This window comes from Dermacentor silvarum, chromosome 7 (genome assembly GCF_013339745.2).
Source record: "Dermacentor silvarum isolate Dsil-2018 chromosome 7, BIME_Dsil_1.4, whole genome shotgun sequence".
Classification (NCBI taxonomy): domain Eukaryota; kingdom Metazoa; phylum Arthropoda; class Arachnida; order Ixodida; family Ixodidae; genus Dermacentor; species Dermacentor silvarum.
The window spans coordinates 169,823,283-169,843,844 of NC_051160.1; positions in this window are offsets into that span (position 1 = coordinate 169,823,283).

Consider the following 20,562-nt stretch of genomic DNA (forward strand, 5'->3'; position numbering starts at 1 on the left):
GGGCCCAGACAGTGCAAATCGTAACACACCTGCTTTTGCAGCTCGCTGTCCTTAGCTCGGCTCACGGAAACCGCCCTTATCAATTTCGTGGACGGACGCTCCGCTGCAAGTTTGGTCACCGTGGTCCTGCAGCTGCGCTTGGATCTACACGTGGCCGCAACGCCAGCTGGCCGTGGAAAACGCATAAAAGAACGGATTCATCGAGTGGGCATCGCAGTTCGGCGGCGGTGCACAGACAGTGCAAATCGTAACACACCTTCTGCTTTTGCAGCTCGCTGTCCTTAGCTCGGCTCACGGAAACCGCCCTTATCAATTTCGTGGACGGACGCTCCGCTGCAAGTTTGGTCACCGTGGTCCTGCAGCTGCGCTTGGATCTACACGTGGCCGCAACGCCAGCTGGCCGTGGAAAACGCATAAAAGAACGGATTCATCGAGTGGGCATCGCAGTTCGGCGGCGGTGCACAGACAGTGCAAATCGTAACACACCTTCTGCTTTTGCAGCTCGCTGTCCTTAGCTCGGCTCACGGAAACCGCCCTTATCAATTTCGTGGACGGACGCTCCGCTGCAAGTTTGGTCACCGTGGTCCTGCAGCTGCGCTTGGATCTACACGTGGCCGCAACGCCAGCTGGCCGTGGAAAACGCATAAAAGAACGGATTCATCGAGTGGGCATCGCAGTTCGGCGGCGGTGCACAGACAGTGCAAATCGTAACACACCTTCTGCTTTTGCAGCTCGCTGTCCTTAGCTCGGCTCACGGAAACCGCCCTTATCAATTTCGTGGACGGACGCTCCGCTGCAAGTTTGGTCACCGTGGTCCTGCAGCTGCGCTTGGATCTACACGTGGCCGCAACGCCAGCTGGCCGTGGAAAACGCATAAAAGAACGGATTCATCGAGTGGGCATCGCAGTTCGGCGGCGGTGCACAGACAGTGCAAATCGTAACACACCTTCTGCTTTTGCAGCTCGCTGTCCTTAGCTCGGCTCACGGAAACCGCCCTTATCAATTTCGTGGACGGACGCTCCGCTGCAAGTTTGGTCACCGTGGTCCTGCAGCTGCGCTTGGATCTACACGTGGCCGCAACGCCAGCTGGCCGTGGAAAACGCATAAAAGAACGGATTCATCGAGTGGGCATCGCAGTTCGGCGGCGGTGCACAGACAGTGCAAATCGTAACACACCTTCTGCTTTTGCAGCTCGCTGTCCTTAGCTCGGCTCACGGAAACCGCCCTTATCAATTTCGTGGACGGACGCTCCGCTGCAAGTTTGGTCACCGTGGTCCTGCAGCTGCGCTTGGATCTACACGTGGCCGCAACGCCAGCTGGCCGTGGAAAACGCATAAAAGAACGGATTCATCGAGTGGGCATCGCAGTTCGGCGGCGGTGCACAGACAGTGCAAATCGTAACACACCTTCTGCTTTTGCAGCTCGCTGTCCTTAGCTCGGCTCACGGAAACCGCCCTTATCAATTTCGTGGACGGACGCTCCGCTGCAAGTTTGGTCACCGTGGTCCTGCAGCTGCGCTTGGATCTACACGTGGCCGCAACGCCAGCTGGCCGTGGAAAACGCATAAAAGAACGGATTCATCGAGTGGGCATCGCAGTTCGGCGGCGGTGCACAGACAGTGCAAATCGTAACACACCTTGCTTTTGCAGCTCGCTGTCCTTAGCTCGGCTCACGGAAACCGCCCTTATCAATTTCGTGGACGGACGCTCCGCTGCAAGTTTGGTCACCGTGGTCCTGCAGCTGCGCTTGGATCTACACGTGGCCGCAACGCCAGCTGGCCGTGGAAAACGCATAAAAGAACGGATTCATCGAGTGGGCATCGCAGTTCGGCGGCGGTGCACAGACAGTGCAAATCGTAACACACCTTGCTTTTGCAGCTCGCTGTCCTTAGCTCGGCTCACGGAAACCGCCCTTATCAATTTCGTGGACGGACGCTCCGCTGCAAGTTTGGTCACCGTGGTCCTGCAGCTGCGCTTGGATCTACACGTGGCCGCAACGCCAGCTGGCCGTGGAAAACGCATAAAAGAACGGATTCATCGAGTGGGCATCGCAGTTCGGCGGCGGTGCACAGACAGTGCAAATCGTAACACACCTTCTGCTTTTGCAGCTCGCTGTCCTTAGCTCGGCTCACGGAAACCGCCCTTATCAATTTCGTGGACGGACGCTCCGCTGCAAGTTTGGTCACCGTGGTCCTGCAGCTGCGCTTGGATCTACACGTGGCCGCAACGCCAGCTGGCCGTGGAAAACGCATAAAAGAACGGATTCATCGAGTGGGCATCGCAGTTCGGCGGCGGTGCACAGACAGTGCAAATCGTAACACACCTTCTGCTTTTGCAGCTCGCTGTCCTTAGCTCGGCTCACGGAAACCGCCCTTATCAATTTCGTGGACGGACGCTCCGCTGCAAGTTTGGTCACCGTGGTCCTGCAGCTGCGCTTGGATCTACACGTGGCCGCAACGCCAGCTGGCCGTGGAAAACGCATAAAAGAACGGATTCATCGAGTGGGCATCGCAGTTCGGCGGCGGTGCACAGACAGTGCAAATCGTAACACACCTTCTGCTTTTGCAGCTCGCTGTCCTTAGCTCGGCTCACGGAAACCGCCCTTATCAATTTCGTGGACGGACGCTCCGCTGCAAGTTTGGTCACCGTGGTCCTGCAGCTGCGCTTGGATCTACACGTGGCCGCAACGCCAGCTGGCCGTGGAAAACGCATAAAAGAACGGATTCATCGAGTGGGCATCGCAGTTCGGCGGCGGTGCACAGACAGTGCAAATCGTAACACACCTTCTGCTTTTGCAGCTCGCTGTCCTTAGCTCGGCTCACGGAAACCGCCCTTATCAATTTCGTGGACGGACGCTCCGCTGCAAGTTTGGTCACCGTGGTCCTGCAGCTGCGCTTGGATCTACACGTGGCCGCAACGCCAGCTGGCCGTGGAAAACGCATAAAAGAACGGATTCATCGAGTGGGCATCGCAGTTCGGCGGCGGTGCACAGACAGTGCAAATCGTAACACACCTTCTGCTTTTGCAGCTCGCTGTCCTTAGCTCGGCTCACGGAAACCGCCCTTATCAATTTCGTGGACGGACGCTCCGCTGCAAGTTTGGTCACCGTGGTCCTGCAGCTGCGCTTGGATCTACACGTGGCCGCAACGCCAGCTGGCCGTGGAAAACGCATAAAAGAACGGATTCATCGAGTGGGCATCGCAGTTCGGCGGCGGTGCACAGACAGTGCAAATCGTAACACACCTCTGCTTTTGCAGCTCGCTGTCCTTAGCTCGGCTCACGGAAACCGCCCTTATCAATTTCGTGGACGGACGCTCCGCTGCAAGTTTGGTCACCGTGGTCCTGCAGCTGCGCTTGGATCTACACGTGGCCGCAACGCCAGCTGGCCGTGGAAAACGCATAAAAGAACGGATTCATCGAGTGGGCATCGCAGTTCGGCGGCGGTGCACAGACAGTGCAAATCGTAACACACCTGCTTTTGCAGCTCGCTGTCCTTAGCTCGGCTCACGGAAACCGCCCTTATCAATTTCGTGGACGGACGCTCCGCTGCAAGTTTGGTCACCGTGGTCCTGCAGCTGCGCTTGGATCTACACGTGGCCGCAACGCCAGCTGGCCGTGGAAAACGCATAAAAGAACGGATTCATCGAGTGGGCATCGCAGTTCGGCGGCGGTGCACAGACAGTGCAAATCGTAACACACCTTCTGCTTTTGCAGCTCGCTGTCCTTAGCTCGGCTCACGGAAACCGCCCTTATCAATTTCGTGGACGGACGCTCCGCTGCAAGTTTGGTCACCGTGGTCCTGCAGCTGCGCTTGGATCTACACGTGGCCGCAACGCCAGCTGGCCGTGGAAAACGCATAAAAGAACGGATTCATCGAGTGGGCATCGCAGTTCGGCGGCGGTGCACAGACAGTGCAAATCGTAACACACCTTCTGCTTTTGCAGCTCGCTGTCCTTAGCTCGGCTCACGGAAACCGCCCTTATCAATTTCGTGGACGGACGCTCCGCTGCAAGTTTGGTCACCGTGGTCCTGCAGCTGCGCTTGGATCTACACGTGGCCGCAACGCCAGCTGGCCGTGGAAAACGCATAAAAGAACGGATTCATCGAGTGGGCATCGCAGTTCGGCGGCGGTGCACAGACAGTGCAAATCGTAACACACCTTCTGCTTTTGCAGCTCGCTGTCCTTAGCTCGGCTCACGGAAACCGCCCTTATCAATTTCGTGGACGGACGCTCCGCTGCAAGTTTGGTCACCGTGGTCCTGCAGCTGCGCTTGGATCTACACGTGGCCGCAACGCCAGCTGGCCGTGGAAAACGCATAAAAGAACGGATTCATCGAGTGGGCATCGCAGTTCGGCGGCGGTGCACAGACAGTGCAAATCGTAACACACCTTCTGCTTTTGCAGCTCGCTGTCCTTAGCTCGGCTCACGGAAACCGCCCTTATCAATTTCGTGGACGGACGCTCCGCTGCAAGTTTGGTCACCGTGGTCCTGCAGCTGCGCTTGGATCTACACGTGGCCGCAACGCCAGCTGGCCGTGGAAAACGCATAAAAGAACGGATTCATCGAGTGGGCATCGCAGTTCGGCGGCGGTGCACAGACAGTGCAAATCGTAACACACCTTCTGCTTTTGCAGCTCGCTGTCCTTAGCTCGGCTCACGGAAACCGCCCTTATCAATTTCGTGGACGGACGCTCCGCTGCAAGTTTGGTCACCGTGGTCCTGCAGCTGCGCTTGGATCTACACGTGGCCGCAACGCCAGCTGGCCGTGGAAAACGCATAAAAGAACGGATTCATCGAGTGGGCATCGCAGTTCGGCGGCGGTGCACAGACAGTGCAAATCGTAACACACCTTCTGCTTTTGCAGCTCGCTGTCCTTAGCTCGGCTCACGGAAACCGCCCTTATCAATTTCGTGGACGGACGCTCCGCTGCAAGTTTGGTCACCGTGGTCCTGCAGCTGCGCTTGGATCTACACGTGGCCGCAACGCCAGCTGGCCGTGGAAAACGCATAAAAGAACGGATTCATCGAGTGGGCATCGCAGTTCGGCGGCGGTGCACAGACAGTGCAAATCGTAACACACCTTCTGCTTTTGCAGCTCGCTGTCCTTAGCTCGGCTCACGGAAACCGCCCTTATCAATTTCGTGGACGGACGCTCCGCTGCAAGTTTGGTCACCGTGGTCCTGCAGCTGCGCTTGGATCTACACGTGGCCGCAACGCCAGCTGGCCGTGGAAAACGCATAAAAGAACGGATTCATCGAGTGGGCATCGCAGTTCGGCGGCGGTGCACAGACAGTGCAAATCGTAACACACCTTCTGCTTTTGCAGCTCGCTGTCCTTAGCTCGGCTCACGGAAACCGCCCTTATCAATTTCGTGGACGGACGCTCCGCTGCAAGTTTGGTCACCGTGGTCCTGCAGCTGCGCTTGGATCTACACGTGGCCGCAACGCCAGCTGGCCGTGGAAAACGCATAAAAGAACGGATTCATCGAGTGGGCATCGCAGTTCGGCGGCGGTGCACAGACAGTGCAAATCGTAACACACCTTCTGCTTTTGCAGCTCGCTGTCCTTAGCTCGGCTCACGGAAACCGCCCTTATCAATTTCGTGGACGGACGCTCCGCTGCAAGTTTGGTCACCGTGGTCCTGCAGCTGCGCTTGGATCTACACGTGGCCGCAACGCCAGCTGGCCGTGGAAAACGCATAAAAGAACGGATTCATCGAGTGGGCATCGCAGTTCGGCGGCGGTGCACAGACAGTGCAAATCGTAACACACCTTCTGCTTTTGCAGCTCGCTGTCCTTAGCTCGGCTCACGGAAACCGCCCTTATCAATTTCGTGGACGGACGCTCCGCTGCAAGTTTGGTCACCGTGGTCCTGCAGCTGCGCTTGGATCTACACGTGGCCGCAACGCCAGCTGGCCGTGGAAAACGCATAAAAGAACGGATTCATCGAGTGGGCATCGCAGTTCGGCGGCGGTGCACAGACAGTGCAAATCGTAACACACCTTCTGCTTTTGCAGCTCGCTGTCCTTAGCTCGGCTCACGGAAACCGCCCTTATCAATTTCGTGGACGGACGCTCCGCTGCAAGTTTGGTCACCGTGGTCCTGCAGCTGCGCTTGGATCTACACGTGGCCGCAACGCCAGCTGGCCGTGGAAAACGCATAAAAGAACGGATTCATCGAGTGGGCATCGCAGTTCGGCGGCGGTGCACAGACAGTGCAAATCGTAACACACCTTCTGCTTTTGCAGCTCGCTGTCCTTAGCTCGGCTCACGGAAACCGCCCTTATCAATTTCGTGGACGGACGCTCCGCTGCAAGTTTGGTCACCGTGGTCCTGCAGCTGCGCTTGGATCTACACGTGGCCGCAACGCCAGCTGGCCGTGGAAAACGCATAAAAGAACGGATTCATCGAGTGGGCATCGCAGTTCGGCGGCGGTGCACAGACAGTGCAAATCGTAACACACCTTCTGCTTTTGCAGCTCGCTGTCCTTAGCTCGGCTCACGGAAACCGCCCTTATCAATTTCGTGGACGGACGCTCCGCTGCAAGTTTGGTCACCGTGGTCCTGCAGCTGCGCTTGGATCTACACGTGGCCGCAACGCCAGCTGGCCGTGGAAAACGCATAAAAGAACGGATTCATCGAGTGGGCATCGCAGTTCGGCGGCGGTGCACAGACAGTGCAAATCGTAACACACCTTGCTTTTGCAGCTCGCTGTCCTTAGCTCGGCTCACGGAAACCGCCCTTATCAATTTCGTGGACGGACGCTCCGCTGCAAGTTTGGTCACCGTGGTCCTGCAGCTGCGCTTGGATCTACACGTGGCCGCAACGCCAGCTGGCCGTGGAAAACGCATAAAAGAACGGATTCATCGAGTGGGCATCGCAGTTCGGCGGCGGTGCACAGACAGTGCAAATCGTAACACACCTTCTGCTTTTGCAGCTCGCTGTCCTTAGCTCGGCTCACGGAAACCGCCCTTATCAATTTCGTGGACGGACGCTCCGCTGCAAGTTTGGTCACCGTGGTCCTGCAGCTGCGCTTGGATCTACACGTGGCCGCAACGCCAGCTGGCCGTGGAAAACGCATAAAAGAACGGATTCATCGAGTGGGCATCGCAGTTCGGCGGCGGTGCACAGACAGTGCAAATCGTAACACACCTTCTGCTTTTGCAGCTCGCTGTCCTTAGCTCGGCTCACGGAAACCGCCCTTATCAATTTCGTGGACGGACGCTCCGCTGCAAGTTTGGTCACCGTGGTCCTGCAGCTGCGCTTGGATCTACACGTGGCCGCAACGCCAGCTGGCCGTGGAAAACGCATAAAAGAACGGATTCATCGAGTGGGCATCGCAGTTCGGCGGCGGTGCACAGACAGTGCAAATCGTAACACACCTTCTGCTTTTGCAGCTCGCTGTCCTTAGCTCGGCTCACGGAAACCGCCCTTATCAATTTCGTGGACGGACGCTCCGCTGCAAGTTTGGTCACCGTGGTCCTGCAGCTGCGCTTGGATCTACACGTGGCCGCAACGCCAGCTGGCCGTGGAAAACGCATAAAAGAACGGATTCATCGAGTGGGCATCGCAGTTCGGCGGCGGTGCACAGACAGTGCAAATCGTAACACACCTCTGCTTTTGCAGCTCGCTGTCCTTAGCTCGGCTCACGGAAACCGCCCTTATCAATTTCGTGGACGGACGCTCCGCTGCAAGTTTGGTCACCGTGGTCCTGCAGCTGCGCTTGGATCTACACGTGGCCGCAACGCCAGCTGGCCGTGGAAAACGCATAAAAGAACGGATTCATCGAGTGGGCATCGCAGTTCGGCGGCGGTGCACAGACAGTGCAAATCGTAACACACCTTCTGCTTTTGCAGCTCGCTGTCCTTAGCTCGGCTCACGGAAACCGCCCTTATCAATTTCGTGGACGGACGCTCCGCTGCAAGTTTGGTCACCGTGGTCCTGCAGCTGCGCTTGGATCTACACGTGGCCGCAACGCCAGCTGGCCGTGGAAAACGCATAAAAGAACGGATTCATCGAGTGGGCATCGCAGTTCGGCGGCGGTGCACAGACAGTGCAAATCGTAACACACCTCTGCTTTTGCAGCTCGCTGTCCTTAGCTCGGCTCACGGAAACCGCCCTTATCAATTTCGTGGACGGACGCTCCGCTGCAAGTTTGGTCACCGTGGTCCTGCAGCTGCGCTTGGATCTACACGTGGCCGCAACGCCAGCTGGCCGTGGAAAACGCATAAAAGAACGGATTCATCGAGTGGGCATCGCAGTTCGGCGGCGGTGCACAGACAGTGCAAATCGTAACACACCTTCTGCTTTTGCAGCTCGCTGTCCTTAGCTCGGCTCACGGAAACCGCCCTTATCAATTTCGTGGACGGACGCTCCGCTGCAAGTTTGGTCACCGTGGTCCTGCAGCTGCGCTTGGATCTACACGTGGCCGCAACGCCAGCTGGCCGTGGAAAACGCATAAAAGAACGGATTCATCGAGTGGGCATCGCAGTTCGGCGGCGGTGCACAGACAGTGCAAATCGTAACACACCTTCTGCTTTTGCAGCTCGCTGTCCTTAGCTCGGCTCACGGAAACCGCCCTTATCAATTTCGTGGACGGACGCTCCGCTGCAAGTTTGGTCACCGTGGTCCTGCAGCTGCGCTTGGATCTACACGTGGCCGCAACGCCAGCTGGCCGTGGAAAACGCATAAAAGAACGGATTCATCGAGTGGGCATCGCAGTTCGGCGGCGGTGCACAGACAGTGCAAATCGTAACACACCTTCTGCTTTTGCAGCTCGCTGTCCTTAGCTCGGCTCACGGAAACCGCCCTTATCAATTTCGTGGACGGACGCTCCGCTGCAAGTTTGGTCACCGTGGTCCTGCAGCTGCGCTTGGATCTACACGTGGCCGCAACGCCAGCTGGCCGTGGAAAACGCATAAAAGAACGGATTCATCGAGTGGGCATCGCAGTTCGGCGGCGGTGCACAGACAGTGCAAATCGTAACACACCTTCTGCTTTTGCAGCTCGCTGTCCTTAGCTCGGCTCACGGAAACCGCCCTTATCAATTTCGTGGACGGACGCTCCGCTGCAAGTTTGGTCACCGTGGTCCTGCAGCTGCGCTTGGATCTACACGTGGCCGCAACGCCAGCTGGCCGTGGAAAACGCATAAAAGAACGGATTCATCGAGTGGGCATCGCAGTTCGGCGGCGGTGCACAGACAGTGCAAATCGTAACACACCTTCTGCTTTTGCAGCTCGCTGTCCTTAGCTCGGCTCACGGAAACCGCCCTTATCAATTTCGTGGACGGACGCTCCGCTGCAAGTTTGGTCACCGTGGTCCTGCAGCTGCGCTTGGATCTACACGTGGCCGCAACGCCAGCTGGCCGTGGAAAACGCATAAAAGAACGGATTCATCGAGTGGGCATCGCAGTTCGGCGGCGGTGCACAGACAGTGCAAATCGTAACACACCTTCTGCTTTTGCAGCTCGCTGTCCTTAGCTCGGCTCACGGAAACCGCCCTTATCAATTTCGTGGACGGACGCTCCGCTGCAAGTTTGGTCACCGTGGTCCTGCAGCTGCGCTTGGATCTACACGTGGCCGCAACGCCAGCTGGCCGTGGAAAACGCATAAAAGAACGGATTCATCGAGTGGGCATCGCAGTTCGGCGGCGGTGCACAGACAATGCAAATCGTAACACACCTTCTGCTTTTGCAGCTCGTTGTCCTTAGCTCGGCTCATGGAAACCGCCCTTATCAATTTCGTGGACGGACGCTCCGCTGCAAGTTTGGTCACCGTGGTCCTGCAGCTGCGCTTGGATCTACACGTGGCCGCAACGCCAGCTGGCCATGGAAAACACGTAAAAGTACGGATTCACCGAGTGGGCCACGCAGTTCGGCAGCGGTGCACAGACAGTGGAAATAGTAACACACCTTCTGATTTTGCGATGAGCTGGAGCAGTATCAGCGCCTCAACAATCTTGAGATAAAAGGTGCCCCGGTGGGAAATGATCCAGTGGCTGTTGTCACGAAATAGGGGAAGCTGTCGGCATGACGATTGATCCGGCTGACATTGACACATGCCACTGGATTCACACTGCTAAACCAGGTGTGCAGAAGGTAATCGTTCGTTTTGTCTAAAGAACAAAACGTGACGATATTCTGGAGAAGTGTAGAAAGAAATGGCTGAATAGTTCTGTGTTTTGGGATAAGAAGAAAATGCCCATTTTTGTAAATGAGAATTTGACTCGGAGGGGCAAGGCTTTGCTTGCAGCGGCAATACAGAAAAAGAAAGAAACTGGCTGGAAATCTGTCTGGACATCTGGTGGCAAAGTGCTAGCACGCAAAGATGAATGTTCACAAGTGATACACATTGCGGATGAGGCAAGCCTGACTAAAATAGGGAATTGAACATGCAATGTGAAATACGAAATTGAATACGGTTTATTATGACTGATCTTGTTAATAACCACAAATATTATAATGTTGCTGACTTTAATGGTGAATTGCGCTCTAGCAAGAATTTGTTTTCTACATTACATATAAATTGTAGAAGCATTAAAAGAAATGTCGATGACATTGCTGTTTTTCTGCGCTCTCTATCAATTGGGTTTGATGTGCTGGTTTTCTCAGAGACATGGATCACTTGTAAAGAAGATGCACCGTTCTTTCCAGGTTATCGAAATGAAATCCTTTGTCGTGAACAGCAAAAAGGTGGAGGTCTTGCTATTTATTTTTAAAATGCGCTTTCTTGTGAACTGCTTGATAAATATTCTGTCATGAATGATGATATTGAATGCATGACCATGTGTGTTGGACCAGTTTTAGTAGTTGGTGTATATAGGCCACCACGTGGCCACAAAAAGAAGTTTATTCAGTTCCTTGATGTTGTATTATGAACTGTTCTCTGGAATACTCGTTGCGTAATTATGGGCGATATAAATATTTACCTCTGCTTTAATGATACCTATGCGAAAGAATTTGGAACGCTTTTGCTTACATATGGAAGTGCAAATTGTATAACATTACCTACTAGGATTACATCAGTAAGCGCTACGCTGCTTGATATATGTGCTTCAAATTTAAATTCGCAGGATATAAAAGCCGGGTTTTTTGGGTATGACATAAATGATCATATGCCCATCTTCCTTCTGGCATCACCTACTCTTCACCTCCGCATACCAAAACTCAGATATTTCTTCATCGAACTAAAAACAGCCAAACTCGGGAACATTTTTTTCACTTAGTTCAGAACCTAGATAGGAGCAGTGTTTATAGGCAAAATAACCCTGATGAAGCTTATAACGCCTTCCTAAAGCTGTTGCCTGCTAGTTATGACGCAGCATTTTCACTTCAGAAGTGGTCACGTTATAGAAATAAAAAATGCAGAAAGCCTTGGATAAATTCTGATCTTTACAGGCGCATTCAAATAAAGAATAAGTTGTACCACGATTTCATCCACTCGAGAGAGACAGATGCGTTCACTAAATACAAGACATATAGAAATGTTTTAACTTCGCACATAAGGAAGGCTAAAATGAACTACTATGAATAGTTATTTGAAAAAAATTTACAACAATCAGAGGAAATTATGGGAAGTCATAAATGGGCTTACGAACAGGAATAAAGGCTGTCATACAACACAGGACCTAACAATTAATGGCGAAACACCTAGCGGCGACATGTTGGCCAATGTCATGAACGAACACTTTATAAACGCGGGCTCCTATGTTGCAACCGATGGAAATACGGAAAGTGCCCCAACTGCTGATCGGTCTACTTTCCCTTATTCTATTTTTTTGTTACCGACAGATCCGGTTGAAGTAGAAAACTTGATCAGAAAGCTTAAAAACAATGTTGCATCAGGTATTGATGAAATAGGCTCTGCTGAGTTGAAATTGATATCACCATTGATATGTGATGTATTGGAATATATTATCAACCTCACCCTCACTACCGGTGTATTTCCGGAACAGGTGGCAAAAGTCACTGCAGTACATAAAGGTGGTGATATCAATAGCTTAGCAAACTATCGACCAATATCTGTGCTTCCAACAATATCAAAAATATTTGAAGGAGTAATTTGCGATAGACTTGTATCTTTTTGATAAACATCAAATAATAACAAAGAGTCAATATGGGTTTCAAAAAATTAAGTCAACGGAACAAGCTCTATTGTATATCGAAGATAAGATAATCAATGATATGGAAAAGAAAAAATACACTCTTGGGCTCTTTCTTGATCGTCAAAAAGCATTTGACTCCATACAATTCGAACTATTAATGCATAAATTGTTGAGGTATGGAGTACGTGGAGTCGCACTTCAAATCTTCAAAAGTTACCTTGAAGATCGCTATCAATGCATGCAAATTAAAAGCACAATGTCTACAAAGATCAATTTAAACCAAAAAGTCCCCCAAGGGTCCATACTGGGGCCACTATTGTTTCTTGCTTATTGACCCTTTTCGCGGAGCAGTTTGCTCTAGAGGAACGAGATGACGCTTTCGACGGCACGCCATACGTTGCCTCGTCGAATGCACACGAATACGAAACCATTACTGCTTCTGCCCTGCTACTGTGCGATCAGCTGTCGGAAATACAAGTGGGTGTTCGCTAATGCTCTGTGCCCAATTCATGCTGCAAAATGTGTAACGATAAAGGGAAGACGTGTGCGGTAGTTGGCTGCAAAAATAGTGATTCGCATATTGAGGAATGGAATCAACCTGTGTCGCCGCTGCTACATAAGGGCTGCCTGTGTTCCCGTCCTTCGCGATGCACGGCTTTCCTCGAGGATTAAAACAAAATGTAATTCATCCGCCTGCGCTGTATAGCTAACCTCCAAAGAAAGGACTTCAACTCCGCAACGTCGGCACTGAAGAGTGAGTACCGCTCGTTACAAAAGGAAGTAGCGCCACTTACTGGCATAGTACGTTTCCCGCACGTTATCTACACACATCCACCCTTACTCGCACGAAAACTTACGCCCACCCTATCGCCAACGTATCAATAATAAGTGAATGGGCGCACACTTGAATCAATGTGCCGGAGCATGAGTGATGGCGACTACGCCGACAAGACACGAATGTTGGAAGCTGAACGTTTCGTGACGGTCCACAGAGTAAGCGAGGGACTAGCGATAATACGTCTTTGCTACGAGCTACCACAAAGCACAGAACATTTAAAGTCCAAGCTTTGTGCGCAGCAAGAGCAAATTTATGGCAGCAGAGCATACCCGCGAGTGATTATGCTGAAAATAAACAATGAGATAGTGGCCGCACCGAGGAACCATGGAACTTTACTGAGTCAGAAACATGTCAAGCCGCTGCTTCAAAATATTTCACAATAAATAACGAAGATCACACTAATCCTGATTTAATTCATAAGCGGAAAGTGTGGACAACTTGGAATACATTTACAGCCCGCTTTTAATAGAAACACCGTATACGTTGCTCGCGCCGTTTGAACAAGGCGTAATGAGCTCGGAAAGCACTTACATGGTCTCTAAAGGTGTGGCCAAAGCTTCCTCTCGTCCACACAGTCACCGGCTACGATGTGCGTCGAAACGGAGGTTTGCTGCGCTGAACCGGTGTCACGCGCTTGGATTGTAACCGCGGAGGCAACCGAGGCAGCTCAGGCAAGCAATGGACGCTTCACCACGTGATCAAACATGGCAGCGCCTACGAGAGCGCCGGGAAAAGGGTCAATATAAATGACATTGTAGAAATTCCTGATTCCCCTGAACTTAATGTGTACGCTGATGATACAAACGTTTTCGTTTCATCAGACAATTTAGTATCACTTGAAGTCAGTGTATATAACTATTTAAGGCATTTTTCAGATTGGGGTCATTCCACGCGGAACGTCTCAGCCCAAAAACCGACCATCGTTGATTTTCTTGAAAAAAATTGGGCTAGATGGACATTGTGTGAATTAGAGCACCGCACGGGCTCGGGCTTACCCGAAAGCCCGGGCCGGGTAGGGCAATTTTTTCACGGGCTCGGGCCGGGCTCGAGCACGGCATGTGCTTTTAGACCAGGGCCAGGGCCGGGCTCTGGTTTTTTGACGCGGGCCCGGGCCGGGCTTGGACTTTCTGGTGGTGTGCATGTAACGTGCAGCGAGTTATCCTCGCGCTTCTCGAATCTGAAAAACATGTCTTTTTCGGTCTCGGGCCGGGTTCGGGCCGGCTTCGAGCCGGGCTCCGGCCGGGCTCGGGCCTAAGGTAAAGGGGTGGCGGGCCGGGTCGGGCAGGTAACGTAGATTATTTCCGGGCCCGGGCCGGGCCCGCGTCTCACCATAAAACTTTTGGTCGGGCTCGGGTGGGCAGCCCAACGTAAGAGCGGGCCCGGGCCGGGCCCGGGCTGAGAAAATCGGCCCGTGCATTGCTCTATGTGAATAAGGTTTCACCAAAGTCTTTTGGTCGACAAAAATTTTTTGATCACGTGAGCGCTATTTGAAGTTTCCGCAAAGAAGCAATAGTTGGTTGGAGGTAAATTTTTTTATTCAAGTCTGAAATTCGGTGTAATAACAAAGTTTATTTTACAGCATTCTAGGGGCATCCTTCTTTCATATAATGTGATAACTGAATGCATTTTAAAATTTATCGCGTTTATTTGGCTCAGTAAAAAAAGCACGAAATGTGGCGCTTTCAGAATTTTTTTGCATAATTTTCGCAAAATTTTCAATTGTAATATTCTTTCTTCCTTTTTGCATGTTGCTATAGTGTATGCTAAAAATAATTTGAAATTCTTAAGGCATATATTTTTTTAGAAGAACACCTCCAAAGTTGGCAAAAAGTGTATTTTTTGTGAGATTCATGCCACATTTAAGCCTTAAGGCCCTCCAGATAAAATTATGTCAGATAGGTCAATATGCGCACCGGCCTCTGAGCTTGTGATTTTGAAATTTTTATTGGAGGAAATTTTGTTTGAAGCGAGAAAAAAATTTTTGAAGTCAACAACCAATATCACCAGTAGTTATTGCGTACGTGCCGCCGCTCCCCTCGTCGTCTGCTCGTTGTCCGCTGCGCGTCGCCATCTGCCGCCTAGCAGACGGGGGCTAGTATATGGGGGATCATTTTTAAATATCGCCTGTAGCAGATATAATTCTAGTCTTTGAGCGGGATTGTTCAGAGGCGGACAGTACTTGCACGTGAAATCGAAACGCATATTGAACAAATAATAAACAACTGCTAATTAACTTCCTAATTAATTACTTTACTGCGCATATTGTAATTTACCAATTGTAGCCGCCGAGTTTGAAAGACGCGTCCACTTGAAATTAATTTCGAGGATGACACCAATTTCGAGATATTATTTCCTAAAGTGTGGGACGAGATAGGCGGGCGGTTACTTTTGTGCTTCAATGCATAGATGAGCATTTTGTTAAATAAATCGCAGTTTCGCACGAAAGTCGAAGCATCGATTGCCATGTAGTAAATTAGTTGACAGCTATAGGACGTAAGAATAGTAGTTTTATCGGTCGTATAAACTTGTAAACATAGGCATACCAAGTAAATTAACAAGCATGGTGTCACGCATGCATAAGGAAACATGAACACATCTCACTCGATGACTGCTAAAAACGTGCTGTCAGAACGCTGGGTTGATGCAGCTCGGCACAGCGGCGAGCGAATTGACCTTCGTGCTGGCACTCCCGTCAACGCGAACTATGCTGCGAAAACACAGCGCAGGGCGGACGATGTCCCCGACCCAGATCGCTTTCAAAATACAAGCCGCCCGAGTAGAACGCCCCCTCCCCCTTTCCTACTTCCCGCGTTACCCTTCTCCCTACTCGCAGGGAGGAGGAGGAGGAGGAGGAGGAAAAAACTTTATTCTGACAGGGCATTTGGGACCTCCCAGGTCCCCTAGGTCCCCGCGCGACCCCACCGCACTCAAACGTTCATGTTTAACATGTCCATGACGCTAGCAGCCCGGATGGCGGCGATCTTCTGCCTTGCCGGGTCCGTGGAGCGCAGTGAGGTCTCCCAGTCCTCCCACGTTTGGAGTGGCGTCGGGTCGCCATGGGGAGGAGAAGCCGGACAGGCCAGGAGTATGTGGGTGAGGTTTGCTTTCGGCGCATTGCACAGAGGGCAGGAAGGTGGGATGGGTCTGTAGTGGGAGAGGAGGGATGGGGTAGGTAGGGTGCGCGTTTGCAGACGGCGCCACAGGTGTTGCTCCCTGGTAGTGAGGGAAGAGTGGGGCGGTGGGTATATTTGCCTCTCGGCGCGAGCATTCGCGATGAGCTCAGCGAAGGTACACGCACGCTCCCTCGAGAAACCCCCCATGAGGTCCGCCTGTGCCCGGTTTCTCGACCCTCGGGCTAAAGAATCGGCGGCCTCATTGCCGGGGTTTCCCGAGTGCGCGGGCACCCAGATGAGCTCAGCGCTGCGGGAGAAGGGGGGGGGGGGGTTCTGGGTCAGTATGTGGAAGGTGGCAGGGTGAACTCTGCCCCTAGCATAATTTAGCAGTGCAGTTTTAGAGTCACTCAGGATGTAGTTAGCACTGGAGCTGCCGAGCGCTAGCGCTATAGCGATCTCTTCCGCTTCCTCTGGGTCCGTTCCCTGGGGTAGTTCCTTTATTAATGGAGGTGTGTTCAGTGTGTAAGCAACCGCTGTGGCTTCGTGCTGATCGCATGCAGCATCTACCCATATTGCGTTCTGTTCATCGCCATACCGTTTATGAAGGCCTGCTGCTCTGGCTTTCCGCCGCTCGCGGTTTTGGTCGGGGTGCATGTTACGAGGGAGCGGTCGAATGCGTAGCGTTTGACGAATTTCCGTAGGAAGGGCTTTTAGGTAGTCATGATTAGCAGGGATGCGAATTTCGAGTTTTTAAAGTATATGCCTCCCGGTACAGGTACTGGCTAGTCGGAGATATTGTGCCTGTAGGTGTGCTTCGGTTAGTTCTTGTAAGGTGTTATGCATGCCTAACTCCGCCAGTCGTTCGTTACTGGTGCTTTTGGGCAGGCGGAGCGCAGCCTTGGTAGCTTGTCTGATTATAGAATTTATTGTTTGGGTTTCGGTTATATTGAGGTTGAGGTAGGGGGTAGAGTACAGTACTCTACTCATGGTATAGGCTTGTACTACTCGCAGAGTATCTTCTTCCCGCAGGCCTTGAGCTTTATTTGTTACTCTGCGTATTAGCTGCGCGGTAGCTGCTAGCGTGCTCTTTAGGCGTTTGATGGTTTCGGAATTTCTCCCATCTTGTTGCAGGTAGAGGCCAAGGATTCGAATGGTGTGGACCTGTGAGACCACCCTATCCTGTAGGTAGATTCTAATAGGAGTATGATACGTTCTACCCTTTTGGGGGGATCAACAAAAGTTCAGATTTTTCCGGTGAGCAGGTGAGGCCTACCTTGGTGACCTCTTCCTGTATTGCCATTGCGGCTGTTTGCAGGGTTTCTTCGATTTGCGCGTCCGATCCATATGTAGTCCACAGGGTGATATCATCCGCGTACAGGGTATGGTCAAGATGGGGAATTGCTGCAGCTTCCGCGCGAGCGGAATAAATACTGCGTTAAAAAGGAATGGGGACAGCACTGAGCCTTGCGGTGTGCCTACGTTCGCTAGTGTGTAGCGGCGTGTACGAAGGTTGTCTACGCACATGCTGGCCGTCCGGTTTTGCAGGAAAGCCTTTATGTAGTTGTATGTTCGTTGGCCAACTCCTAGGTCTATCATGGCCTTTAGGATCTCCTCGTGCGTGACGTTGTCGAAAGCCTTCTTGAGGTCAATCGCCAGTACCGCTTTAGTGTGCGCAGGTATGAGGGGGTCCAGAATAGCTGTTGTGAGTTGCAGCATGGCTTCTTGCGTGGATAAGCCCGATCGGAAACCAATAATTGAGTGTGGGTATTGACTAGTGTCTTCCATGTGACCGTGGAATCTAGCTAGGATGACTTGCTCAAAGAGTTTGCCTAGGCTGGAGGTAAGGGAGATGGGGCGCATATTTTCTGGGGTAACTGATTTGTTAGGTTTTGGTATTAGTATGACCCTTCCATGTGTCCACTCCATCTCAGCAGTGTGCGGCTCTGCCAATGCTTGTTGAAGATACCGGTAAGTTCTTGCAGGGAATTGTCGTCTAGGTTTCTAAGAGCGGCGTTTGTTATGCGATCTTCGCCTGGCGTGGTGTTGCTGAGTCTATGAAGTGCTGCTCGGACTTCTTGTATAGTTATGTCCCTGTCTAGTTCATTATTTGGTGGGCTGGAGAAATCCGGCAGTGGAGTGGAAGTGCCCGGCGAGGTGTGTAGGCTCTTAAGTTTCTGTAGTAGCACCTGCGCGTCGTATTTATGGTTGTGTGTTAGTCGAGAGACAAGATTTCTAGTGTGTTGTTTACTTTTCATGGGATCAATTAGATGTTTTAAAAGATGCCAAGCTCGAGCGGTACTGAGATTGCCTCTGAGACCCTCACATATCTGCTGCCAATTCTGTCTACAAAGTTGTTGGCTGTAATCCTGAATTTGCTGTGCCAGCTCAGATATCCTGCTTTGGAGCTTCTTGTTGCGTTTTTGCTTAGCATATCTTTTCATGGGACTTTCATGCGCTTCTATCATATGCGCCAATTTTGAGTCCATGACTGGAACTTGCTGTTCTGGGCTATATTCCTTGGTGCACACCGCTTGGTCCTCGAGGACTTGTGCTGTCCAGGTTAGCGCATCCACCGGCCCTGTTTGTTGGTTTGTTTCCCGCCGTTTTCTAAATTTATCCCAGTTGATTAATTTATGCTCTATTCTTTTTCGAGACGCTTGGGGACCTGAGACTTGAACTTCGATAATATAATGGTCACTGCCTCAAATATGTGTTGTTCTATTCCATTGAAGGTTGTGGATGCGTCTGCCCACCTCGAGATCCGGACTTGTGTCCATCATTCCTGTTGTACCTTATCTGGTGGGGCAGTCGAAATCCTTGTACACCGTGAGCTGGGACTGTTGAGCTTGTGTCATGAGAACCTCCCCTCTGCCAGAAGTTCTCTGGTATCCCCAATCGATGTGCGCGCAATTAAAGTCTCCGGCCACTATTATTGGTGTTTTATTTTCCGCTGCGGTAATTTGCGCTATTAGGTGAGCGCAGCGCGTTGCTGCCATACTCGGCAGCAACGCGCTGCGATGAGTAAGGAATCCTGTTGAATGTCGAGTGGGATAACTTCAAGGACTACGTTTTCTACTATGTGGGAGAATGAAAGTTGAGTATGCCTTATGAACCGCTTGATAAAGGTGGACACAACCGGAGTAGTATCGTTTGGTGAGTGATAACCAGTATATCCTGGGAGCGATATGCTTGTTTTAGGGTCCTGTAGCAGAATTAGGTCTGGTGGGTGTTCCTCATTTAGTATGAGTTGAATTAGCGCTTCTAGCTTACGGCGTATGCTGCGACAGTTCCAGTGCCAGAGTTTTAAAAGGGGAGGAGTCTTTGAATTAGATGAATCACCTGCCATTTTGCTGCCCAGAAGTTTGGGAAGTGGAGGGGGGATGAGTGGTATGGGGTAGGGGCACCGCCTGCATTTGGTTGGTTGCCTCCGCCACCATTAGGCCCATCTGTGTCCTGAGCTGGGTACAGAAGGTATCTAGCTTGTTTTCTAAAATTTTGAAGCGTTCGTCAATGAGGCTGTCGATCCGAGCTTCGAGAGTTCGGAATCGAGCCTCGAGTGTTTGCAGGCGCTTGTCTAGGAATTGCTGAAGTTCATCGCGCATCTGCTGTTGGAAGTGTGCTAGTTTCGCTGTTAATTTTGCCTCAAGTTTGGCTTCAAACTGAGCCTCCATCTCAACTGTTTTGTCTGATTGCTCCAGCTCTGTTGTTTTGGCTGATGGCGGAGGAACGTCTTTTCTTTTCTTTTTTCTAGGTGGGGTGGAGGTTGAGGTTTCTGCGGGAGATGAACTCTGGGTGTTTAGAGGTAAATGGTGAGCAGTGGGTGGGTGTGAGGGTTGGGTGATGGTTTGGGTGATGGGTGGGGTTGGGTGATGGCCTGTCGCAAGCTTCTTACCTCCTCTCGAAGACGGATCATCTCCTCGTCCCGGGGGTCTGGTTTGCGGACGATTCGTTCTGCCCATGTGAGCTCCTCGGGGGCCTTCGGGGGGGGGGGGGGGCTGATGGGTTCCATCTTGGAAAATCTTCTGGGTGTAGCTGGCGTCTTCCGGTTGTTTCCCTGTTTACCGGTGGCTTCGTTGTTTGTTGTCGCTTCGTTGCTTTACACCATCCTGTTCCTGTAAGGTGCTCTCCGCCGCACAGAATGCATCGGGGCACGCACTGACTTGTTCTGTCTTCGCCGTGATCTTCGCCGCATCTTGGACATCTCGGTATTTTCGGCTCTGGACACACATCATATCTGTGTCCTGGGGAGCGACAGTTCGTGCAGGCCTCTGGTCGCGCCCTATATGGCGTGCACAGGTGTACTCCCCCATAGTAGATGATTCTACGGGGGATGGGTCCCTGGGCAAAAGTTATAAGGATGGATTTAGACTTGTCCATGCGTCTTGCTAGTAGAATGCCTGCTTCCGGATTTCTCGCTTGTAGATCTTGCAGAAGCTCTTCTTCCGTTTCATCCCAAAAAGCATTCGATATACGCCTCTTACTGTGTCCGCTACAGGGACTATGTACGCTGCCACC